Source organism: Panthera pardus, unplaced genomic scaffold (assembly GCF_024362965.1).
Source record: "Panthera pardus isolate Hobbes unplaced genomic scaffold, ASM2436296v1 HiC_scaffold_10, whole genome shotgun sequence".
Lineage (NCBI taxonomy): Eukaryota > Metazoa > Chordata > Mammalia > Carnivora > Felidae > Panthera > Panthera pardus.
The window spans coordinates 18,751,741-18,779,034 of NW_026526655.1; positions in this window are offsets into that span (position 1 = coordinate 18,751,741).

The window sequence follows — 27,294 nt, forward strand, 5'->3', positions numbered from 1 at the left end:
CTGAGTCAGCCTTTATCTGGCACCAAGGAACAGTAGGCTCACCAGTAGTTAAGGACAGGTCCCACTGAGACTGAGTTGCCCTAGCAGAAACACGTGGATCTGAACGGCACGTGGATCCTCCCAGTTCTGCTCCCGGGAGTCCCTCATTGACGCAAGGCCTATTACTGGTGTCACGTAGGACAAGATCTTCTATGCAGCACCCACAGATGTTGCCATCATGGTACCTCCACTCCAGGCCCGGTTGTGACTTCCTATTGTCCTCTGGGTCAGAATCAAGAATTTTCTTCCCTGCTTCAGGGTCCCCAAAACAGATGCTTTAAAAGGTCTTACTCCCTTTCTCATTTTTCACCTTGTCCTGCCTCAGACCCTCTCTCTGGCTCACACACTTTCCACTCTCCTCCTTTGGCTATCCCTCTTGAATCTCTGAGCAACTACCCCTGGGCCAGAACCCTCCCTCAAACTACTACCTTGCCTTCTTCTGACAAACTCTTGAAAATCCACCTCTTTCAAGAAGCCTTTTTGGACTGATCAGAAGGGACCTAATGCTCTTCCTGAGGTCGATCTTTCTAAACTCTTTCCCCAACAGCAACTGCTACATAACAACTTGGTTAATTAAAGGCTGAGCTCTGAGTCCTGAATCAAAGATACGCAAAATGAATATGGATGAAAAAGTTTTTAAGTTTATTTATCTTGAGAGAGAGAGAGAGAGAGCAGGGGAGGGGCAGAGAGAGAGGGAGAGAGAGGATCCCAAGCAGGCTCTGGGCTCCCGATGCAGAGCCTGACAGAGAGCTCAATCTCACAACTCAGAGATCAGGACCTGAACCAAAACCAAGAGTCAGATGCTTAACTAACTGAGCCACTCAGGAGTCCCTATGGATGGAATTTTTAAAGGACAAGGAGACAAAATAATCAAAACAGATCCTAAAACAACAGCATTTCTGTTATTAAAAAAAAAACAACAACATTGGGATGCCTCGGTGGCTCAGTCAGTTAACCGTCTGACTCTTGATTTCAGCTCAGGTCCTGATCTTATGGTCATGAGTTTGAGCCCAGAGTCCAGCTCACTGACAGCTCAGAGCCTGGCTGGGATTCCCTCTCTTGCCCTCTCTCTCTCTGCCCCTCCCCACTCTCTCGCTCTCACTCTATCTCAAACTAAATAAATCAACTTAAAAACAAACATTTATGGAGGAGAGAAGGAGATTATGTCTCTACAGGGTGGAGGCCAAGGGGAATAGGTATAGCTAAAATAGAAAAACTTCAGGGAGAAGATGGGCTTTACAGAAGGGCGGTGACTTTCCCACCGCATCTGCAAGTGTACTTTTCTAGTTGGATTATGTTTAGGGTCTATATTCTGTGATTGATTCAATTATCTGTATTAGTATCTGTATGTCACGTCTCCTCTGTCCATTTCTCATGGATGTGGGTGCTCCTCTGGGACAGTGCTGGCTGTATTAGACTCCCAGAGATGAGAACCCCGCCTCCCCCAGACCAGGCTCCTTGTCTGTCTCCATCACTCTGTAGATTTCCTAGAACAGTGCCCTGTCCAGATAAATGGTTATTCCTGCAGGCTCTTTAAGGCAAGAACTGCAGACCTCAAAACAAGAATTGGAGGGCTTAGACCAGGGTATTAGCCTGTGTAGGAACACAGCCTTATTGATGAGGATTACCACCAATTTCACCTGAGAGATGAGCCCTTCACTGACCCCCACCCCCGGGAAGGTGAGCCCCATCTTTAAGGGAACATTTCCAGGCAATGCTGCTCAGACTCTTCTACCCTTTTATCTCCTTTTCTGAGAGGCCATAGTCCAGGAGGCAGGAGGCAGTTCTGGTCATTCAGCTCTCTGGACCTCCTTTCCTTCATATTAAAATGCAGGGATTCTATATATCTTACTTTTATTATTGGACAAAAAAATGAATATTAATGAAAGGAGATAACATCTTGGGGATTGGACTTAAAAATGATTCCTAAATCCTCTTCCAATTCTACAATTCTGACTCTAAATAAAACTCATCCTCTGAATCTGTTTCATTTTCTAGCTCCAGCACTGTCTGGTTCTCCCTAGTCTGTTTCTGCCTGACGGGCTCAGTCTTTGTGTGCACAGCATCCATGTGAGGCCTGCTTTTCTGCAGTTCAGCCCAGGAGATGAAGGGGAGGTGCTCAGGCTCACAGGTCTCCCTCCCCAGATCCCTCCAAACTTTAGTGGGGGCCCCTGAAAGGTTCTGAGACAAAGGGCAGGATGCCAAGGTAGTCCAGGGTCTCCCCAGTGAACATTAAGCCTGGAGGCCCCAGGACCTAAGGTCATTGCAACCTATGTCTCCAGGGGGCCCTTACAGAGAGGCTGATGGCAATAAAGTTTCTTAAAACAGCCAGGGTGGAGACTCAGCCTGGGCATCTGAATGCCTGGATCCTGCTGCCTCTGACTCCTTCACCGATCCAGTGTCCCCACCAGGGTCTCACCTCCTGAGGTGTGCAAAGGGGAAGGATATGCACCCTCCCAGCCCTCCTTCCCTCTCCTGAAGCTCTTAGTCCAGGAGAGCTCGTGTGGGGAGGAGTAAGGTCCGGGGAGGCAGCCGAGGGAGAAGACTTCCCCAGGCAACAGTGGGGAGTGGGAAAGGGGATGAGCAGAGAGGAAAGATGAACCTGACAAAGGAGGTGCTGCCAGCTGTCAGGAGGAAGACCCCACCTTCTCACCTCCTTCCCATTCCAGCAGGCCCCTTGTTAGGATCTAACTGAGGAGGCCCAAAACAGGTGTTTTAGAACAGAGAATAGGGTTGGAAAGCACAGCTGAGGAAGTAGTGCCCTGGGGCAGGGAGAGAAGGGACTGATGTCTAGATACTGGAGGCCCAAGATTGGGGTCAGGGGAGGATGTGGGTGAGCTGGGAGCTCCTTTTCCTTGCCATAAGCTCTGCTTCCTTCTTTCATAAAAGAAGGTTTCCCTTCCAGGTTACTGATGCCAGCCCTCCTCATCCTCTCACCCTCACCCCTCAATCTTCTCTCCCTAGCTCCCTGGCCCCTGCCTTCACCTCCTTTGTTGCCCCCTGAGCACAGCTCTGTGGGCCCAATCCTTCCAGCTCCCTCCAGCTTTCTTTGTCAGCTCACCTTGTCCTGCCTCCACCAAGCCCTTTTCCCCCTCCTCCCTTTCATACCCACCCCAAGCATCACCCCCCACTCTATCTCCTCCCTGCCCCTGCTGGCACCCAGCATAGCACTCCAGATGTAGGAGCAGATCAAGAAGGGCGGGGGTGGTGGCTGTTGCTTTTCTGGGATATTCTTAGCCTGTCTGGGGGCTGGAGCTGGAATCAGTGTTTCCATCTCAACCAGGCAGGTGGCTGCAGGGAAGCTGCTGCTGTGGCTGGGTCGTCATCTAGTTCCATGTCCCTTTCCCTGTCCTTCTATGTCTCAAGTCCACTCTGCGAGCACAATACCTCTGTGCCCTGGGGTAGGTGCTTCTGTCTGCCCTGGCCTAGCCCCAGTGAGGTCTGAAAACTCTGCTCTTGGAGACTCTTGGGGGAAAAGAGGGCCTTTGGGAACTCCAGATCAGATGTTCCCTTCACCTCTCTGCCCCAAGGTGTGCTTTCTTCTGCCCCAACAACCCCTGCTTGGTACTTGGTCCCTAGACTCTAGTCATGACCATGAAAGCCCTTGTTATCTCAAAACACAGGAAGCATCCAGGGGCCCTGAAGTTCTAGGAGCTGTCTCTTGAGTGAGTCAGAGCCTGGGGTCCAGGTCTCCTTTGGGATTGAATAAGGGGCTCACTGACCATATTCCTTTGTTAACAGACAGAGGGACCAGGGAGAGATCTGACTTGTTCATAAATAGCACAGAATATATTTGTCACCTTAAAAGAGACAGTGTAGGGATTCCTATGTGGGTTCTAGAGTCATAAAGGTCTGGATTCAAATACAGTCTCTCCACTTATGAGCTGGGAGACTTGGGACAATTTCTTAATTCTTTTGAAGTCTATAAAAGTAGACCATCACAGGGTTGTTGTAAGATTTTATTGAATCTCACAATGCTTGTATACTACACGGGCATGGTGGTTGGTGTTCATAAAATGTGAATTATTACAAATTACATTGCCACCATTATTTTTACAGAGCAGGAGAGGTTTACTTGAGTTGTACCATGACCACGTTTTGTTTTGTTTTTTCCTCATTAGAACATTCTTCATTGAGGCCAAGGCAGTATCATCATTTCTTTGGTTTGGTTTTTGACATCCAAGTTTACAGCTGTCCTTTCTTTTTGGCTATTGTGCTGGCAGCTACTGCGACTCAGACTGTCCCTGGGGGCTTGTTTGATTTGATTCCTGAGGTAATGAAGACCTGACAGCATATCAGTTCCCCTTCTCTGGTCCAATGCAGGCCTTGCTAATTTTGTGAACCTCTATACACCTGCTATGTTCCAGGCACCATACTGACCCCATAGTTTGACTGTGGCTTTGAGAAAATGTCCTGAAAAATTATAAAATCCAGGGGCATCTGGGTGGTTCAGTCAGTTGAGCATTGGTCTTTGGCTCAGGTCATGATCTCATGGTTTGTGACTTGGAACCCTGCTTCGGGCTTGCTGCTGTCAGCATGGAGCCCACTTTGGATCGATCCCCTGTCCCCCTCTTTCTGCCCCTCCCCCACTCATGCTCTTTGTCTTTATCAAAAATAAAGAAATATTAAAAAAATATAAAATCCATATTAGCAAATACTACTTGAGAAACTATAACCTACAAGATTATAGTATAACCAACTGGGCTGGGTGCTGGGAACAGGAAAAAGTGTGAGTTTGGGTTTCAGCCTTCAAAGAACATACAACAGAGATGATAGAGACGTGAGCATTAATAATAGTGGTAATTGATCAGTGTTCTATGATCGGTTACAGAGGATGGGATTGGATGATTTGGCTAATCCCGCCCATCTCCCTCCACCTTCCACCGTTGCAGCTAATCCAGCTTGTCCTGAATCCTCAAGGTTAAGCAACTACTGGCAGGGAGTTAAAATCAATTTTTAAGTAAGGTCCAGCTCCTCTGTCTTGTCTTGGGTCTCTCCAATCCATGGCCTTCCCTGTCTGACTCTAAGCTGTGATGATGGTATACACCTTTTCCAAGGCAGAGCCAGGCCTCAGCAACTCCCTGGTCGCAGTGACACATTATTGCCCTCGGAGCAGGAGAGTTAATAAATTACTGCGTGTGTGAAGAGCTCCTATGGGCCTGCTACCTGGTCCAACATCTTAGGAGCCACTTCTATTTATCTCCTGTTTGTCCAGCATTAGGGGCAGGTGGGGGGTGGGCTTTGAAATAGGTTCATTAATTTATACTTTCATCTCCTTGATCTCAAAATATAAAGATAATCCTTTATTTTCACCTCCTCTGAGTAAAAAGGCAATTCTAATGTTATAAGCTTGAGCCCCATATATACTCACTTGTGATTTTTAGTGGGGAGCAGAGTAAGAAGGTTGTCCACTAGATTAATTAGTAGTTCCTAAACTACTCTACTCAGCAGAACCACCTCGGGGAACTTTGTGAAAATACTATTTCTGGACTCTGCTTCAGATCTGTGGAATCATAATTTCTTCAGGGGGGCTTAAGGTGGCATCACTATCAGAAATTATTATGAGGGAAAAGAAAATGCCGGGAGACGACTAGATCCCACCTGTTCTTTCTGTTTTGCTCCCTATGGTTGCTGCTGGCCAAGCATCCTCTGATAAAAAAACAGAAACAACAACAACAAAAGACCTTATTTGCCTTTGGGAAACCTGCTTCTTCCACACTCCTAATCCATGTGGTTTGCCTGCCTAGATCCAAGATAGACTCAAGCAGTTGGTGTCCTGGTCACAATGGATCAGGCACGGGCTGGGGACTAAAACCAGTCCAATGAGACTCAATTCTTGGAGCTTTTCTAGAACTACTGGGAATGAGGTGCTTTTATCCCCCTAAGCTGGTGGGAGGAAAGCCTTGAGGAGCCGGTGACTCTCTGGCCCCCATATGGAGAGAGGTCATCTGAACTAATACACAGGAAAATAGAGTCAACAGATGGAGGGAGACATTCCTGATGTAATTTTAGCTGCTGTATCCAGCTGGGCTTGATGCAGGTCTATGACCCATAAATGCCCCTCCTCCCCACTTTTTTCCTAATCTTAAGGTAATTTGAGTTGCAAATCTAATATCTGCCAGCTAAAAAAATCCTGCCTAACAAGCTTCCTTCTGGAAATGCGTTGGTAACATCAGAGAAATACATGTTTAGTCTTAATGGCTGAGGAGGGTAGTCTCTCACATCCAGCTGCCAGTGAAAGGCTGAATCTGGAAGAGGTACTGTTGACCCAACGTGGATTCTGACCCCAATGCCTATTTCCTGCTACAGTCCTCGGACCTCCCTGTCCAAAGCAGAGCTGGTGATTGGAGCTCTTCATCATGGCCCTTCCTCAAAGTAAAAGCCCTGGGACAGGAAAGCCCTTTCCCTACAGCCCACACGACTGTCAAATCTTCTTTCTGGACTGCTGCCAGGTTGCATTCCTTAGGTATCAATTTTCTGCTGAAATAAGAAATTTGATGCTTCACCCTCCATCGTGGTTCTGAATCAAGTTTGCCTCCAACCAGTGTAAGAGGCAGCTGTGGTCACATAGAACCATTTGTTATCATCAGGGCCATTAGCACAGTGTCTCTGGAGGGCCAGGGAAGGGGTGGGCTTGAGCTTTAAGCTGCCCCAGGATTCTTGGCCAGAACTCCAGAACTTTGTCTGTCCTGCCTCTGGGGAGCTCTCTCAGGGGAGGGGCTGGGGCTCCAGTCAAACCAAAATTTTCAGTTACTGTATGATTCACGTCTGTCTTTTTAAAAAATTTTTATTTATTTATTTCAAGAGAGAGAGAGCGTGTGCTAGAGAAAGGGGCAGAGAAAGAGGAAGAGAGAGAATCCCAAGCAGGCTCAGTGCAGAGCCCGACTCGAGACTTGAACTCATGAACCATGAGATAGATCATCACCTGAGCCCAAGAGTCACCTGCTTAACTGACTGAGCCACCCAGGCATCCCTGTCTTTTTTTTTTTTTTTTTTAACTCCAAGGTTTTTTACTTTCAAATTGTGGATTATTCTTTAATGGGACAATATTTTCCTATCCCACTCTGTGGTCCAAAAGCACAATCTTGATGGAGATTCTATGAGACTTGGGCATTCATTCATAATTCATCTCTCCATTCATTCATTTATTCATTCGCTCAACACAAATTTGAGTACGCAAAATTTTTCTTCCTCTTCTTCTTCTTCTTTCTTCTTCTTCTTTTTGTTAAATTAAATCCAACTTGTAGCATGATCCTATTGGGTGGAAGGAAATTCAGTCTTAGTTGTCATGGGGACTCCATCCTACTCCCAAAGTTTATAAACCTTTCCAGAAAACAAAAGGTGTCTAGCACAGTCCTTTGGGGGCACACATTGTCCAAGCCCAAAGAGCATCTCAAAGTCTGTCATTTGTACCATTTCTAGGCTATGACTGAGGGTCAGAAATCTTTAAAATTGTTATGTGATAAGTGACACACAAAAAGTATAAAAAATAGGGAGGACTGGGTGGCTCCGTCGGTTAAGCGCTGGACTCCCGTCATGATCTCACGGTTCATGAATTCAAGCCCCATGTGGGGCTCTGTGCTGACAGCATGGAGCCTGCTTTGGATTCTCCGTCTCCCTCTCTCTCTGCCCCTCCCCCACTCACACACACACACTCTCTCTCTCTCTCTCTCTCTCGAAAATAAACATTTAAAAGAAACTGTAAGCAAAAAAAAATTTTTTTTAGGTATAAAAGATAAAATAACATATCTACCCCCAGTTCAAATAAAGTATTGCCTACACAGTTTAATCCCCTTATCCTCTCCTTCCCAATAGCCTCTTCCCTATCACCAACCACTCAAGAAAATAAACAACATTCTAAATTTGGTGTTTACCCTTTCCATATATTTTATTCTCTTACTACATGTGCAGGTCCTTGATTAAGCAAATGTGTGTGTGTTATTACTACATAACATTTAGCACAAACTTACACATTTAGAGGCTTAAAACAACATCTATTTATTAGCTTACTTCTGTAGGATAGAAGTCCAGGCGGGCTTGGCTTGGTTTTCTACATACAATTTTATAAGGACTGAAATCAAGGGCGGTTTTCTTATCTGGAGTCTCTGGGCAAGAGTCCGCTTCAAGGCTGATTTAGGTTGTCAGTGGTACTTAGTAGTTACAGGACTGAAGTCCTCATTTCTCTGTGGGCTGTTAGCCCGAGGCTGTTCTGAGCTCCTGGAGGCTGCCCACAATCGTGCATCGAATCCTTATCACACCTGGAATGTCTCTTATTTCCACTTCCTTGACCAGCTGGAGAAAACTTCCTGCTTCTGAAGGGTTCGTATGATTAGGTTAGTTCACCCAGATAATCCCCCTATTTTAAAGTCAACTGATTAGTAACTTCTGTTGCATCTGCAAAAAATCCCCTGTGCCATATAACATAGTGTATAATGTACTTACTCATGGGAGTAATGTGGAGAAGGAGGAACATGGAGGCATCTTCGAATCCTATATATCTATGTATCTATGTATTTTTCTATCTCTTGAAGGTCAGTTGTTGATATTTTAACATTATATAAGTGAAACCATACTATATTAATCTGAAACTTGCTTTTTTTTTTTTTTTTTTTTTTTTTTTTGCTTTATGTTAAGTTTGTAAGATTTATCCTTGTCGATGTTGGCCTTTGCCACTGCATAACATTTCACTGCATGAGTAAATTTTATTTATTCTCCTCGTGACTGCTTTTTAGGTTGTTTTCAATTGTTTATGATTACGAACAATGTTGTTATATTTTACATGTCTCTGGTGTACATGTGCAGTCATTTCTCTAGGAATATACCCAGTAGTGAAATTGCTGGGGTATTGAGCATGCACATTTTCAACTTTGCTAGACATTATTAAATTGTTCTTTTAAGTAGTTGTAATTACTCACACCACCCCCCACCAGCAAGGTATGCAAGTTCCTGTAGCTCCACATTCTCATCAACTTGTGATATTGGCAGATTATGTGCAATAACTCATTGTGGTAATATATGAACTTTAGATATTCAACAAATACATATTTATGAAGTGGCACTACCTGCCAGGCAGTGAACAAATTAGACAAGATCTTTATCCCATAGAATTGCATCCCATGGAAAAGGCAAATGCACACACACACATACAGCTCAGTTGAGATCTCCACTTGGATGTATAGCATCTTGATGCGTCAAAAACCAGCTCCTGATACCCTCTCCCAAGCTACTCCTGCTGTCACCCGTATCTCTGTTAACAGCCTTTCTAGTCTACTAATTGCTTAGGGCAAAAGTTTTGGGATTATCCTTGATTCCTCTTTTTATTTCATGCCCATATGTAATCCCCTAGCAAATCTTAATAGTTCTGTCTTCAAAATATCCAGAATTCCACTTCTCACAATCCCTCTGTCTCCACTTTGGCCCAAGCCACCATCATCTCTTGTTTGGTTTATCGCAACAGACTCCTTCCTAACTGGTCTTTACTTCTTCCTTCCCTACAGTTTGTTCTCAAAATGACAGCTACGGTGCTCCTGTTAAATGGAGGCCAGATCATATTACTCCTCTGCTTAAAACCCTCTAATAATGGCTCCCTGCTTGTTCAGAGTAAAAGCCAAAGTCCTTGCTATGACCTACAAGGGCCTATGTTAAAGATGGCCACAAATTCCTTGCCACTCCTCTCATCGAGAGGTGTATTGGTGCCCACCACCACCCCTTGAATCTAGGTGGGCTCCATTACTACTCTATTAGAACATGGCAGAAAGTGCCACTATACCCATTTCGGGGGCCAGGCCTTAAAAGACTGGCAACTTCTATTTCCTGTCTCTCACAACATTTGCTCTTGGCACTTTGAGCCACTATGCAGGAAATCCAACTACTCTGCTGGAGACACCACATGGAAAAACCCTGAGACTACAGAGAGAGGAAAAGGGGTCCAGCTTCCAGTCATCCCCACCAAGGCACCAGACATGACAGTGGAAACATTTTGGGACCCTATGGACTGATGCATCTGCTAGCTGAACACTGCTGAGTGACCTCAGTTGATGCCACATGGAACAGAAAAATCACCCAACTGAGTCCTGTCCAAATTCCTGACCTATAAGTTGTGAGATGTTTAAAAAATGGTTGCTGTTTTAAGCAAATTATTTGAGATAATTTCTTATGCAGAAACAGATAACCAAAGGAACCTAACTAACCTTGCCCCTACCATGATCTCTATGACCTCATCTGCTACCTTTCACCTCCTTTACTCCTGTCTAGTTCTAGCTGCCTCCTTGCAGTTCTTCAAATCTTCCAGAAAAGGCCTCTGCCCAGGACATTTGCATGTGCTGTTCCCAATGTTAATTCTTCCGTATACACTTAAATAAAGCTGGATCAAACTGTAACTACTGTTTTGTATGTTTTGTTTGTAATAGATAATACTCACCTTCTTATTAGAGTAAATATCTCACCAAAACACTTTTAATGGATGCACAGTGTTTGATTATGCAGGTATTTGTTTTACCAATGTTTCTTTTATTAAAATTTTCTAATACAGAAAAAATGAAAGAATGCTACAGTGAAAATCCACATATTTGCCATCTACTGTCTATAATTACCCTTTTACTATATTTGCTTTATCACAAATTAATCCTCTGTCCAACTTATTTTGTTAAATACACTTCAAAATAAGTAAGGCCAAGGCTTTTTGCTAGCTTTGTTCATTACAGTATTCCCAGCACCTAGAATAGTGCGTGGCAAACAGTAGGCATTCTATAAATATTTGGATCAATAAACTCAGGAAAACTACAAGAATTAACATACCTCAGTAAACCATCCAGTTATACAGACATAATGAGAGTCTCCAGTTAGATGTCACCCTCTCCAGGAAACCTTCCTTGAATGAGCCCTATCCCCTGTCAAGCTAAGTTGAGGATCCTTCCCTGTGCTCCTATAACATCTGGGACACAGAGTGCCCACCTTGTTGCATTTAAAGTATTATAATCATTTTGTACATCTATTTCCTCTACAGATGGTGAGCTTCTTGAAGGCAAGAACCACTTCTCATTTGCCTTTGTGCCCCAATGCCTAGTACAATGCCTTGCCTAGGAAATCATAAAATGGCCAGTACATATTGAATACTTACATTGGGGCATCTACTATTACATGTGTTACATGTATCATGCACTTTATATGTATCATGTTACTTAACTGGGTCAATAACCCTATGAGGTAGATAATGCTTTCATCATTCACATTTTACACAGAGAGAAATTGGGGAACAGAAAGTTTATTTGTCTGAAGTCAACAGCTAGTCATAAAATTGGGATTTGAACCCAGGCCATCTGGTTCTGGTGCTTGTCTTTATAACATTATGCTGCCTCCTACACAGAAGTAGTTCCCCTGTAAAACTTATTAAATGTAAGCCACAGGGGTTCTCACTTGGCCAGATCCTTCCAAAGTCCTGGGAGAGGCCCAATCATGTAGTCAGTTATATACCTTTTCTAACCCAAATTGTTAAGACTGCTGTCTTGTGGCGCCTGGGTGTCTCAGTTGGTTAATCGTCCAACTTCGGCTCAAGTTATGATCTAGCGGTTTGTGGGTTCGAGCCCCGCATGGGGCTCTGTGCTGACAGTTTGGAGCCTGGAGCCTGCTTCAGATTCTGTGTCTCCCCATCTCTCTACCCCTCCCCCGCTCCTGCTCTCTCTCTCAAAAATAAACATTAAAAATTAAAAAAGACTACTGTTTCTTTCCACTCCAACTTCGCTTCTATGTTCTCTTATGCAGAAGGTATTGAAACTCTCTGTTGGTTTGTGGGATCAAGCTAAATTTGGGACTCAGTGGCTCTGTTAGTTTCTTAGAACCGCTTTAAGAAATTACCACAAACTTGCTGGCTTAAAACAACAGATATTTCTCTTTTAGAGTTCAGAGTCCAGGTGTTGGCAGGTTTGATTCCTTCTGCAGACTCAGAGGGAGCATCCATTCCTGCCTCTTTCCTGGCTTCCAGTAGTTGCTGGCAATACTTGGCATTCCTTGGTTTGTAGACACTTCACTTTAATCTCTGCCTCTGTCTTCACATCAACTTCTCCTCTGGCTCTGAAGTCTCCCTCTACCATTCTCTTGTAAGGACACCTGTTACTGGATTAGGGGCCCATTCAAAATCCAGGATGATCTCATCTCAAGACCCTTAACTTAATTACAACCACAAAGACCCTTTTACTAAGTAAGGTCACATTTACAGGTCTTGGAGGTTTGGATATGGACAAATCGTTTGGTGGGGGAGTACTGTTCAACCTATGCTGAACTATAGTTGTGTAATCTAAAGGCATCTCTCTGTATAGTTCATTATTAACTCATTCTGGTGTGAGACTGTCTTCCAGAACGATGACCAGTGCCCATTCACTATGCCAACAAATGCATAGGTCAGATCAGAGCTTACGTTGCAAAAAGGACATGTCCTATAGTACCTAGCACCAGAAGTGTGTAAGGAAGACAAACAAGGTTTGAAATGTGGGGACCCAGAAGTTTGCCTGTGGAAGATTCTTCCAATCAGGTGTGTAAAACTATAAATGGAGAATTCAGTTCTCAGACACCAAAATGGAACTTCCCTTTGTCAGGAATGTATTTGACTGTGTCCTGAAATCATATGGCTCATATATGAAAGAAACGTGGTAGCAGTTTTTCCAAATCAGACAACAATCTTAAAAACTGACGTGACAGTATCAGTTTTGAAGCCAGAGCCAATTCTTTAAAGCTATGAATAATAAAAAAATTATTTTAATCACCCATTCTAGAGGAAAGACTACATTCTTTCCAGTCTTAGACACTGATACTATAAAATTGTTGTCATGTAAACATGTGATCACAGAGTATCCAATCAAGAAATGTAGAACAAAAATATTATAGGATATTAAAATATTGTTAATTTTTCTAGATTTTGTGATATTTGTGTCAGCTTTTTAGAATTCATAATTTGTTATGATTTTATTCTAAATATTCACTTTCCTGCCTAATATTATACTCATAATTTTATAATCTTTTTCTTAAGGACTCCAAGATTATATAACCTTTAGGCCCCACCAAAATCTATCCTTGCCCCTTTAAATAAGATAATGGCATTTTCACTCCTAGGTTTATACCCAAGAAATGCACATATGTTCATGATAAGACATTTATTAAGCTTAGCAGGGATACTGAAATGGCCTTATACTGGAAACTACCCTAATGCCCATTATATTAGTTATCTCTTGCTGCATTAAAAAAATCACTTTAAAACTTAGTGGCTTAAAATGATAAACATTTATTAGCTCCCAGCCTCTTAGATCAGGAATTTGGGAGTGGCTTAGCTGGATGGTCCTGATTAAGGAAGGGTCTCTTCTAAGGTTACAATGAAGGTTGCAAAGAGGGAAATGCAGTCATTTGGAGACTTGAATAGGGCTGGAAGACCCACAGCCAAGCTCATTTAATGTGGCTGTTGGCAGGAGGCCTCAGTTCTTTGGGGGGTTGGCCTGAGGCCACACTGTAGGGGTGGGTGGGGAAAGGGGACACGCGCATCTATCTGTTATGGCCCTTACCTTGATTTTCCTCCTCAGCGATTTCTATTTACTGTGCATTGAGCCTTACTTGCTTATCTTCAATATTTGTAATTTTCCTTCTTTGAATCCTTTTTCTCTTTAAATTTCATTTCAATATTTAATGTTTTCTTCCTTTTCACCCTTCTTCTCTTAAGGTATTATCTGCTTTGTTAATTCACTCAAGCATTTTTCCAATGCAGCCTTTCCTTCTGAAATTACTTTTTTCTTTCATTTCTAATTCTTTTCTGAGTCCTGTCACCTCATTTTAGAGTGTCTCTTTGATTTAGGTTGCCCTTTTATGTCTTGTATTATTTTTAACGTCTTTTATCTCCTTTCTAAATAGCTATGGTTACAGTTTTTATCTGCTCTGTGGGCATGTCTTCCTGGCATGCTTTCTTTGCCTGTAGGCAGTATTGTGGTTCTGCTTCTTATTTTCTTATAACTGTAATTGATTTGGGCCCAATACTTTTGTTGCTTATTTCTATGTGAAATTAATTTTCCTGAGCTTTTAGGGAAGTGGGGGTCAGAACAGCTCTTCTAACTTGACAGAGTTCCCCTTCCTGTTATTTTCATGTAGTAATAAAGAATATGGGGAATGCCCAGATGGCTTGGGTGCCTAGGCGGCTCAGTCGGTTAAACGTCCCAACTTGTGATTTCGGCTCAGATCATGATCTTATGGTTCGTGGGTTCAAGTCCTGCATTGGGCTCTGTACTGACAGCTCAGAGCCTGGAGACTGCTTCAGATTCTGTGTCTCCCTCTCTCTCTGCCCCTCCCCCATTCGCGCTCTCTCTCTGCCTTTCAAAAATGAATAAATGTTTAAAAAAAATTTTTTTTTTAAATAAAGCATAGGAAGCATACTTTCTAAGATTTCTTGGCTCTCCTACCCTCCACATTTTTGTCTGATCCTTATCTTTTTATTTTATTTTAAGGAAAAAAAGAGAGTGCACAAGCTGGGAAGGGCAGAGAGAATCCCAAGCAGGCTCCACGCTGTGAGTGCAGAGACCAACACGGGACTCAATCCCATGAGATTCCATGACTGTGACGTCATGATCTGAACCAAAATCAAGAGTTGGACGTTTAACCGACTGAGCCACCTAGGCGCCCCTTTATTTTTATTATATCTATCCTGCTCAGTGTTGCTTCTTCCCCCAGCAATTTCTTCTTAATGTGGGATCTTATCCTGGCAGAGAGCCCTGATGACCAGTCTTGAGAGTTCACAAGGGCTAGAGTGCCCCAATTATTTCAGACCTTGGCTCAAGCTGCTTGTACTCACCAACTAATAATTAGGCAAAAACCCTCCCAATTTCTGCTTTCTCAATTTGACCCATGAACCCCTAGTGCTTATTTTGGTGTCCTCCTCTTCTCAGTTCCATCAGAAGCCCACAACTTTCCTCTGCTTTCTTTTGCATATATGCCAATTCCATGAAGGTCTTATTGCCTTGTCCACACCCACTTGTATTTTGGGCTTCATGAGGATATCTTGCTACCTAATTTTGTTGTATATCTTATCGTTGTGTTTTTAGTTTTACTATCTAATTGTTCTGTTTGGGCTTTTGTTGTTGTTTTGTTTCTTTTTGTTTTGGTGGGTTTTTTGGTAGAGATTTAGAGTAAAACACTATGCCTCTGCTACAGCTATCTTCACAGAATTTCAGTTGTCAATATCTTCTTGTGAATGGTGGTTGAGCATATTATTCAAGTTGTACAAATTTATTGAACTGTACCCTTCATATTTGTGTACTTACCTGTACATGTATTATATATCTATAGAAAGTCTACCCCTGTACTAGGGTTCTCCAGAGAAACAAATCTAATAGGATATGTGTGTATGCATATATACATAGTATGTGTATATAAATATGTATATATACATATGATATACATACACATACATAGAAACAGAGGGAGAGGGGAGAGATTTATCTTAAGGAACTGCTCATTTATCTCAAAGAAGAGTGATTATGAAGACTGGCAAGTACAAAGTCTCCAGGGTAGACCAGCAGGCTGGAGACCTAGAGAAGAGCTGATATTACAGTTGCAGTCTGAAGGCTACCTTAAAATTAACCATACACCCCTTAAAAAGAATCTCAATATGAATTTATAGATGAGACTAAGAGAAGCTAAGTAACTTGCCCAAGATTGCAGCTACAGAAGAGTGGATTCAGAACTTAGCTCTCCCTGAGGCCAGAGTCCATGGTATTTTCCACTATACCAGGAAAAAGGTATTCCAATGGGGTCTAGTCCCATCTTCTCTAATACTTTGCAAATCCAAGATACTATCCTCCTCCATAAGGAGCTGCAATGGCTTCTGAATGTTCTGTTTTTGCTTTCCACGCAGCAGTCAGAGTGATTATTTCAAGATGGAAATCTGATTCCATCATCTAGAACACTTCAATGGTGTGTTACTGTCTTAGTCCATTTGGGTTGCTGTAACAAAAATACTATTGACTAGTGGCTTAAACAACAAACATGTTATTTCTCACAGTTCTGGAGGGCGAAAAGTCCAAGATCAAGGTGCTGACAGATTCAGTGTCTGGTGAGAGCCCATTTCCTTATTCATAGAGGACCAAGTCTTCTCACTGTGTCTTCACATCATGGAAAGGGTGAGAGCTCACTAGTCTCTTTTGTAAGGGCACCAATCCTATTCCTGAGGGCTCTACCCTCATGACCTAATCACTTCCCAAAGGCCCTACCTCCTGATACCATTAGGAGTTAGGATTTCAACATATGAATTTTGGGGAAACAAAAAAAATCCAACCATAACAGTCTAAGAATATAGGTAAAGCTTCTATATAAAGACCAAAAAGCTGTAAACAAGTTAGAAGTTTATCAGTTTGTCAGATATACTCTAACAGTCCAGGGCTAGTATGGCTACACCATGGTGATGGGGATACAGTTTTCCTCTATCTTGTTGCTTTGCTGTCCTCAGCATATGGTTTCCATCTCATGGTCTAGGATAGCTCCCCCAGTCCTGACCATCATGTCCATAGAGAAGAAAATAGGAGGAAATGGAGGCCTGCCCTTCTGCTCACAACCCATTGGTTAGATGTGGTCACATGGGCAAACCTATATGCAAAGAAATCTGGGAGATGATCTTCAACTGGATAGGCATGTACCAAGCCAAAATTCTGGGGTTCAAATATTAAAGAAATAGAGGGAAAATGGACATTGGGGGACAACTAGGACTTTATGTCATGTATGGTTTTCCATCAATCTTATAATTACATGTCTCTTGGCTTTGCCTTGCCAGGCTATAGTCTCACCTCCCAGCACACCCCCGTCATTCTCCCTCCAACCACAATGACCTTCTAGTTTTTGAGTGTTCTGCCCACCCCCCACCCCTCCCACACACACACCATCACCACCCTGGGCCTTTGCAGGAACTGCTCCTTCTGCCTGGACTGCCCTTCTCCTACATTGCCTAGTTAACCCCCACCCATTCTTCAGATGTCAGCTCAAATGTCACTTCCTCAGGCAGGCCTTCCCTGATCTCACTCTAACATAGGTACCCACTCTTACCTACCATGAACCCTTCCTCTATACTACTCAGCTGAGTTGTAATTGTGCACCTATTTGATGTAAGTAGTATTCAACTAATTGCCACCCCGTTCTCTAGACTATAAATCAGTGAAGGCAAGGCCATTTCAATTTTGCTCACCATTGTATCCTCAGCACCTGGCAGGATACAGGGGAAAAAATATTTTTCTTGGAAAAGAAAAAAGGACAAGTAAGTTACTGTGAGTCCTTAAAATTGTCTGAATGATACTGACAGGACAATTTCAGTTCTCAGACCACATGGCTTGATCTAGAGACTTATCACCTCTTCAGTCACACCAGCAAGTCTGGATTATCTGGATCCTCCTGTGGGTAGAGAATGGGTTGTTCAAATTCCAGGTCATAGGTTTGATTCTAGCATCCCATGTGTTGCCATCTTGCCCCTCTGACTGCAAATAGATTCTACTAGGCTTTTAACTGTTTTGCTTTGATCAGGTTATATTAAAAAAGTAAACAGACAGGTTGAATCCTGCCAGATTGCATCCCTGTGCAGAAACCCCTACAGCTTTATCATGGGAATGACTGCCTGCTCTGAGGTCCAGAGTTCAGAATACCCAGAGGGAAGAAGCGCCTGGGAGTTCCCACTGAAGTTAAAGTGAAGTAAACTGGAGAATTTCTGCGTATCACAGATTTAACTCCCTCTTCCACATTATTCCAGGTCTAAACACAAAGACGTCTACAGACCTCAGAATTATGTGTCTGAATACTTTTGGCTACAAGTCACATTAGGTGTCTGAATGCTTGTAGCGTAAATTTGGCTGGCTTAAACTGTAAAGAGTTTCTCATCAAATATCACAAGAAGTCTGGAGGCAGGGAAGTCCAGGGTTCTTTATTCATTGGAACACTCCACAGAGGACTTGAATTCTTTCCATCCCCATTACATAAGAGTGGTTCTGCCCCTTTGCTGTTTTCATTTGACTATCATTCCAAACAGTACATAAACAGCTACCTTATTAGTTTTTAAAGAATGAATAGTATCTCATTTTATTTTATTTTTTTGGGGGGACAGAGAGAGACAGAGCATGAACGGGGGAGGGGCAGAGAGAGAGGGAGACACAGAATCGGAAACAGGCTCCAGGCTCCGAGCCATCAGCCCAGAGCCCGACGCGGGGCTCGAACCCATGGACCGCGAGATCGTGACCTGGCCGGAGTCGGACGCCTAACCGACTGCGCCACCCAGGCGCCCCTAGTATCTCATTTTAAAGAGATATCATAATTTAACCAACCCCCTCTTGATGAACATTTGTTTCCAGTCTTTTGGTATTACCATGATGTGACACATATTTGTGCATAAGTTATTTCATGTGTGAGTGAATGCGTCTGAAGATAAATTCCTAGAAGTGAAATTGCTGGGTCACAAAATATATGCAGCATTTGTAATTTTGATATATGTTGCCAATCTGCCTTCCAAACAGGCTGTGCCAATTTATATCCCTTCGCCTAATGTGCACAGCAGGGCTTTAAGTCTTTCTGACACCATAACTTAGAGTGGAAAAACCATGGTAGATGTCTGAATGGTTTCTGGGTAGAGAAACAGTAGGAGGGTTGCTTATCAACTCAGTCATTTTAACTGGTAGCAACATAAGCCTTGATCCTCCTTTCTAAAAATCGTTAATCCCTGTGGACGCCCCCACCCCACCATTGTGTGTCTAGGCCTAAGTGTCCTTGCGTAGTCCATATTTTAGAACTTAGCCCTGTAACTTGCCTGTTCTATCCACAAATGACTCCTCTCTAGTTGTCTTTTCTCCCCATCTCCACCTGGCCACGTCCTAGCCTTCTCCTCCATTAAACATTATCTGACACCTCCAGGCAGAATTAGTCACTCTACTCCGCTCCTACAGAATTTTGTTCACACCGCAGGCATAGCATGAATCACCTATAACCTAATTATTCACTTACCTGTCTGTCTCCCACTATGCTCCTCAAGGATAGAAACTTCACCTTCATCTTTCAACCAGCGCCCTCACACGTGGTGCCTGGCACATAAGTGGCTCACAGTAAAGGTTTGCGGAAATGAAATGAGGCAAGGACACAGACGTGTAGTACCTGGTCACAAATGTAACAGTATTTATCATTTTCTTTTGCTGATCGTGGTGATGAGAGGGTAAAAATATGGATGTTTCTGAATATTTTTATGTTTCTGGACTTCCTCCTTATTCTGGAATCTGTTCTGTTCTCTGCTCAGTGGCTAGAACAGTGCTTGGGAGAAAAGGCCTTTCATAAATAAATTGTGAAGGAACGGATATCTCTGATCAGAAAGAACGTCTACAGTGCAGCTGAGACTTTTTTTTTGCTGTTTAATGTGGCCAGAAGTTTGATGTTTAATGTGGAAGACTTTCTAAGTCTTTCCAAAAGCCTCAAGCTTGGCCCCTCATGTGTATTTAGGGTTGTGTATCTGGGTTTTCACATCGTTAATGCATGTAAAAGGGCTTAAAAACAGTGTTGGGTAATTAGTACACAATCAGTAAGAGTTGACTATGGTTCTTATTATCCTCACTACCCCAAGCATGCTCTCATCAGTTCACCCCCTGTGCTGGTCCCTTCATCTCTCTCCCAGCAGATAATGTGGACTCAATCCCTGGAAAATATTCCATTGAAAGCACAGGCTTCATGTCACCAGCTCTGTGACCTTGAACCAGTTAATGTCCCAGAGGCTCGGTTTCTTCATTTGGACAATAGGCATTATATTAATGTCTACCTCTCAGGTTGTTATGAAGATGAAATGAGACAATCATGGACCCTGCCTCACTCCATGCAGGCTTGGAGTAAGTGCTCAACTGTCTTCATCATCCTCGTCCCCGTCCTCAGTATTGTGGGCCTTTCATCTCTTCTTTCTGGAGGGACTCATTCCCACAGCTCTTCTGGTTGACTGGAAACCTTTAGCTGGTTCTGGAGTTGGGAGCATCACCAGAAGGCTTGTTTTGACCATGTGTGGATGAAGTTCCTGCTCTTCCCTCAATGCCCTCCTGTCTGAATATTTCTATTTCATTCCCATAAAAATATTTTGTTCGGACCCTTTCCTAAGAGCTGGTAGTAGGCTGTAGGAACTTCAAATCAGAAGAATAAAGTTGCCCACTCTCTGTGACCATATCCCTGCCCATGGGCAATATTTGGCTGACACTACTAGGTGCTCCAATTTTGTCCTAATTTTCATAGATTCACTTGTACCTTTGCCCTGTAAACTTCTTCTGTGGACCTTTATCTAAGGCAGCAACTAGGCACTCTCCTTACTGGTCCAACTTTGTGCATGTAACTCAGTTTTATGAAACAAAACAATATATGGGAGAGGAATACAGAGGTGTTACAAATTATAAGGATAATTGTAGATACTAGAAGATAACTAACATAGAAGACTGGTAAAGGTTGTCTCTATGGAAGGGGGAGGGGGAGATAATTGCAGAAGAGTCCACAGGGAGCATATGAGACCCTCATAATATTCTGTTTCTTGAGTTAATGGGTACATGGAAGTTCATTGGGCTATTAATCTTTAAACTATACATATTCATGTAATACACTTAAGTGTGCATGATGCATTTCCTAATTTTTTTGATAAAGAAAAACATTGTAAAGGAGAAAGGAAGAAAGAAAGAAAAAAGGAAGGAAAGAAGGAAGGATGGAGGGAGGGAGGGAGGAAACTGGATCTGTTAATAGGAAAGAACATGTCAATGTCAAATTCCCATTTTTGGCTAACATCATTCAGCATCTAAGAGGATATTCTCAACAATTACTTAGTGAATCTGTTTATTTAATTTATGAACTATACATTAATTCATGCTCAAAAATCAAACATTTCTAAGCTTCTTTCCTCAGAGTATCTTCCAGACCAAAATTATCGATATCATGGTCTTAGGGGATAGAATTTCCTCTGGAATCTTCACCTTCTTGTAGTTGCTCCTACAACCACACATCACAGCAGAATAGAATCACTCTTTAGTTCTCTTGTTAAAATAAACTCTTCTCCCCCTCCCCCTGCCTCCCCCCCCCCCCCCCTTAACTATCACCTTCAATACTCCCATCTCAAACAAAAGATACTCTTGCTGACAAGTAATACAAAATATCACTCTCTCAATACCAGGGTTGTTAATTTTTAATTGTTTTCAACTATACTGTCAAACGCCTTGCTGAAACAAATTATTATCCCCCCTGAACTGGCCATGGGGTAGAACGCATGGTATGTCCATAGCCCCCAGTTTCTGAAATATGCATCTCCATCCTGGGGTGCCTGGGTGGCTCAGTCGGTTAAGCATCCAACTCTTCATTTCGGCTCAGGTCATGATCTCATGGTTAGTGGGTTCAAGCCCCGCATTTGCCTCTGCCCTGGCAGCTTGAAGCCTGCCTGGGATTCTGTCTCTCTCCCTCTCCCCTGGTCATTCTCTCTCTCTCTCAAAATGAATAAACATAAAAAAATAGATTCCCATCCTCTCACCACTCTATGACCTTGTCCTCCACTGCACACAAACATAGCTATTAGATCACGATTGGGCACCTACCTTATAGACAAACAATCTAGAGGCTGGCTAGTGGCCTATGCATAGTTGTTAAATAAACAAATGAATGGATGACTATGATGTAGTCTGGCACAAGAGCTTTGCCCAAGAGAATCAACCATGTCTGAACTGAATCAATCAGATTCACTCTCCTGTGGAGCTGAAATTGAGATGCAGCAGTTGAAGCTGATGACAGGTTGAGAAACTGAACACACAAAGAGATAACCGGTCACAGAGGTTTTGAAGCCACCGGGAAGCAGAAGACATGAGTAAGCAAAACCAAGAACGAACAAACAATATTCAGAGAAGAGTTTGAAGAGTTTGGCTGCCAGCAGGAGGAGTAGGAGAATCAAAAAACCAAACCACACTAAACCAAACCAAGCTGAGTTTCCATAATGGCAAGAAACTGAAGCCCTTCTGATGTTGAAGGCATTACAATTATAACCCAGTCACAAATTTTACTTAGGGTCCTAAGTCATCTTGTAGTTCTCAAATTATGTCCTAGGCTGTACAAGGATGAGCTGTTCTTGGGGCACCTGGGTGGCTCAGTTGGTTAAGCAACCGACTTTGGCTCAGGTCATGATCTTGCAATCCATGAGTTTGAGCCCCTCATTGGACTCTGTGCTGACAGCTCACAGCCTGGAGTCTGCTTTGGATTCTGTGTCTCCCTCTCTTGGCCCTTCCCTTGCTTGTTCTGTTTCTCTCTCTCAAAAATAAAACATTTGAAAAAAATTTTAAAAAGGATGAGCTGTTCTTGGTTTCTTATGAAATATATGTTCATTGATCTTCCTGCCATATGTAATTTTAGAATAAAATGTCATTGGGGCTCCTAGGTGGCTCAGTTGGTTAAGCATCAGACTCGATTTTGGTTCAGGTCATTATCTTACAGTTCATGAGATGGAGACCCACGTTGGGCTCTGTGCTGACAGCTCAGAACCTGCTTGGGATTCTCTCTCCCCTTCTCTCTCTGCCGTGCTCCCTCTCTCTCTCTCAAAAATAAACTTTAAAAATAAATTTACATATATGTATATGTGTGTGTGTGTGTGTGTGTGTGTGTGTGTGTGTGTGTATGTACATATATCACTCTATTCTCTTCTTGCTTGCATTTGCACGGTTTCCATGCTTGCATGAAAAAGTTGGATGTAATTCTTATCTTTGCTTCTCTATAAGTAAGGGGTTTGTCTGTTCTGGTTTCTTTCAGGATTTTTTCTTTATCTTTGAATTTCTGTAGTTGGAATAAAATATACTTAAATGTGGTTTTCTTTGTTATTCATCCTACTAGGTGTTCTCTGAGTTTCCTGGATCTATGGTTTAGTGTCTGACCTTACTTAATTTGGGGAAAATTCTCAGTCATTTCTTCAAATCTCTTCTGTTCCTTTCTCTTTCTTCTTCTGGTTTCCCCTTATGTGTACATTACACCTCTTGTAGTTGTCCTACAGTTTTGGAAAGTCTGTTCTGGCTTTTGTCAGTCCTTTCCTGTTTCCTTTTTAGTTTTGGAAGTTTGCAGTGAAATATCCTTAAACTCAGAGATTCCTTCTTCAGCCATGAATGTCCAGTCTACCTATAAGCCCATCAAAGGCATTCATTTCTTTCTTTTTTTGAATTATTTTTTTAATTGAAGTATAACTAACATGGCATTCTTCATTCCTATTACAATGGTGTTTTGTTGTTTTTTTTTTTTTTTTTTAACTCTCTAGTATTTCTTTTTGGTTCTTTCTTTGAATTTCCATCTGTTTACATTGTCCCTCTGTTTTTTCATGCTGTCTGTTTTATCCATTAGATGTCTTACCATATTAATCATAGTTGTTTTTAATTCCCAATCTGATAATTCCAACATGCCATATCTGAGTCTGGTTCTGATACTTGCTCTGTGTTTTCCAACTGTGTTTTCTTCTTTCTACTATGTCTTGGGTGCCTGGGTGGCTCAGTCAGTTAAGTGTTCAACTCTTGGTTTCAGGTCAAGTCATGATCTCACTATTGTGGGATCAAGCCCTGCATTGGGCTCTATGCTGAGCATGGAGCCTGACTGGGATTCTCTCTTTCTCTCTCCCTCTCTCTCCCCCACTCACCTGCACATGTGCTCTCTCTCTCCCTCTCTCTCAAAATAAATTAATAAACATTAAAAAGGAGTCACGTTACTGGACTTCAAGCTATCTTACAAAGCTATGATCATCAAGACAGTATGGTACTGGCACAAAAACAGACACTCAGATCAATGGAACAGAATAGAAAACCCAGAAATGGATCCATGAACAAATGGCCAACTAATCTTTGACAAAGCAGGAAAGAATATCCAATGGAATAAAGGGTCTCTTCAGCAAGTGGTGCTGGGAAAACTGGACCACTTTTTCACACCATACACAAAAATAAACTCAAAACAGATGAAAGACCTAAACATAAGACAGAAAGTCATCAAAATCCTCGAGGAGAAAGCAGGCAAAAACCTCTTTGACCCTCAGCCACAGCAACTTCTTACTCAACACATCTCTGGAGGCCAGGGAAACAAGCAAAAATGAACTATTGGGACCTCATCAAAATAAAAAGCTTCTGCACAGCGAAGGAAACAATCAGCACAACTAAAAGGCAACCGATGGAACGGGAGAAGATATTTGCAAACATATCAGATAAAGGGTTAGTATCCAAAATCTATAAAGAACTTATCAATCAACACCCAAAAAACAAATAATCTAGTGAAGAAATGGGCAAAAGATATGAATAGACACTTCTCCAAAGAAGACCTCCAGATGGCCAACCAACGCATGAAAAAATGCTCAACATCACTCATCATCAGGGAAATTAAAATCAAAACCACAATGAGATACCACCTTACACCTGTCAGAATGGCTAACATTAACAACTCAGGCAACAACAGATGTTGGCGAGGATGCAGAGAAAGATCTCTTTTGCACTGCTGGTGGAAATGCAAATTGGTGCAGCCACTCTGGAAAACAGTATGGAGGTTCCTCAAAAAATTAAAAATAGAACTACCCTACAACCCAACAATTGCACTACTAGGTATTTATCCAAGGGGTACATAGGTATGCTGTTTCGAAGGGGCACATGCACATCCAATGTTTATAGCAACACTATCAACAATAGCCAAAGTATGGAAAGAGCCGGCAAACGTCCATTGATGGATGAATGGATAGAGATGTAGCATATACATACAATGGAGTATTACTCAACAATCAGAATGAATGAAATCTTGCCATTCGCAACTACGTGGATGGAACTAGAGGGTATTATGCTAAGGGAAACTAGTCTGTCAGAGAAAGACAAATATCATATGACTTCATTCATATGAGGACTTTAAGATACAAAACAGATGAACATAAGGGAAGGGAAGCAAAAATAATACAAAAGCAGGGAGGGGGACAAAAACATAAGAGACTCTTAAAAATGGAGAACAGACAGAGGGTTACTGGAGGGGCTGTGGGAGGGGGGATGGGCTAAACGGGTAAGGGGCATTAAGGAATCTACTCCTGAAATCATTGTTGCACTATATGCTAACTTGGATGTAAATTAAAACAATAAATCAAATAAAAAATTTTTAAAGAGTCACATTATTAAATATATATATGTCTTATGATTTTTTTTTTTTAATGGCCAGGCATGATGTACTGGGCTAAAGGAACCATTAAAAACAGTTTTTAGGAATGTGGTAAATTATAGGGGGAGAGAAAGCATTCCACAGTCCTATGGTTAGGTCTCAGTCTTCTGGTGAGCTTACACCTCTGGACTGTGAACTTCACATGTGCTTCTCAGTCCCTCTTACTCCATATTAGGTGGGACAGGATGGCCAGAGGGAGCTGCGGTTAGGTATTTCCCTTCCTCCAGGTCAGTTAAGCTCTGATAAACCCTAGCAAGTTAGACTCCAGTTAAATAGTTTCTCCAGAAGCCAACCTTGCTAAGACAAACAGAATGCTCTAGTGTATTTCAAAATGGTTCCTTTTCCTCCTCCCCCTGCCAGAAGCATGCAGAAATTTTTCTATTTACTCACTGTGAGATCTGGGTTGAATTACAGAAGATAAGGGGCCCCTGGGTGCCTCAGCCAGTTAGGCATGCAACTTCAGCTCAGGTCATGATCTCACGGCTCCTGAGTTTGAGGCCCGCATGGAGCTCTCTGCTGTCAGCACAGAGCTCACTTCAGATCCTCTGTTCCCCTCTCTCTCTGCCTCTCCCCCACTCTCTCCCTCTCCCAAAAATAAATATTTTTTTTAAATAATTTGAAAAAGTAAAGAATTACAGAAGGTAAAACTCACAAAAGCTTGGGGGCCTCTGGATGACTGTGTTCCCCCTGGAGTTTCTAACTCTCAGAATTGGTCATACTCAGCTCTGAGCAAATCATAAGCTATAGCTTATTTGCCCTATGACCTCACTTCTCTTACAAATCAAAGACTTGTTAATTTTTCAGTTTGTTTAGCTTTTTATTTGTTGTTAGGACAGAGTGGTGACTTCTAAGTCCAGAAACCGGAAGTCTAATATTTTATTATTACTGATTTCCAGCTTATTTGTCAAATTTTAATCCTGCAAGATTTGCAAAGATTTCCTTTATGGTCCAATTTAACCAAGACTTGGAAGGATCAAACTGCTACCAAGTAACTTAACTGCATCCCAGAACAAAGTTCAAACATAATTAAAGTTAACAGAAAATAACCCAGCACCCAATAAAGTAAAATTCACAATGTTTGGCACCCAAAGATTACCTGGCTTACAAAGAAGCAGAAAAATGTTATCTAAAAGGAAGAAAAAAAAATTAAAACCAACCCAGAACTGATACAGATTTTAGGATTAGCAGACAAGGGCATTAAAACAGTTATAGTAACTATATTATATATGTTCAACAGTTAAGTGAACACATGGAAGAAAGTTTTAAAAGACCTAAATTGGGGTGCCTGCGTGGCTCAGTTGGTTAAGCGTCCAACTTCAGCTCGGGTCATGATCTCATGGCTCATGAGTTCAAGCCCCACATTGGGCTCTGTGCTGATAGCTCAGAGCCTGGAGCCTCCTTCAGATTCTGTGTCTCCCTCTCTCTCTGCCCCTCCCCCACTCACACTCTGTCTCTCTCTCTCTCTCCCTCAAGAATAAATAAACATTAAAAAATTTTTTTAAATAAGTAAAAATAAAAGAACTAAATTAACCATCTACAAATGAAACTACAATGTGTGAGATAGAAAGAGATTAGGAACAGATTAGACATTGCAAAAGAAAAGATTAGTGGATTTGAAGACACAGAAAGTGATAAGTTTAAGATGTGTACTATAAACCTCACAGCAGCCACTAAATTAAGAAACACAGAGTTATAGCTAATAATCCAATGAAGCAAAGAGTGGACTAACAAAAAGTACTCAATCCAAAAGGTAGAAAAGGAGGAAAAGGGAGCAAAGAACAGATAGGACAAATAGAAAACAAATAGCAAGGTAATAATCAACCTAACCATATTTAAAAACCACATTAAATGTAACTGAATTAATTAGGGGCGCCCGGGCAGCTCAGTCAGTTAAGTGTGCGACTTCAGCTCAGGTCATGATCTCACGGTTTGTGAGTTTGAGCCCCGAGTCGGGCTCTGTGCTGACAGGTCAGAGCCTGATGCCTGCTTCGGATTCTGTGTCTCCCTCTCTCTCTGCCCCTCCCCTGCTCATGCTCTGTCTCTCTCTGCCTTTCAATA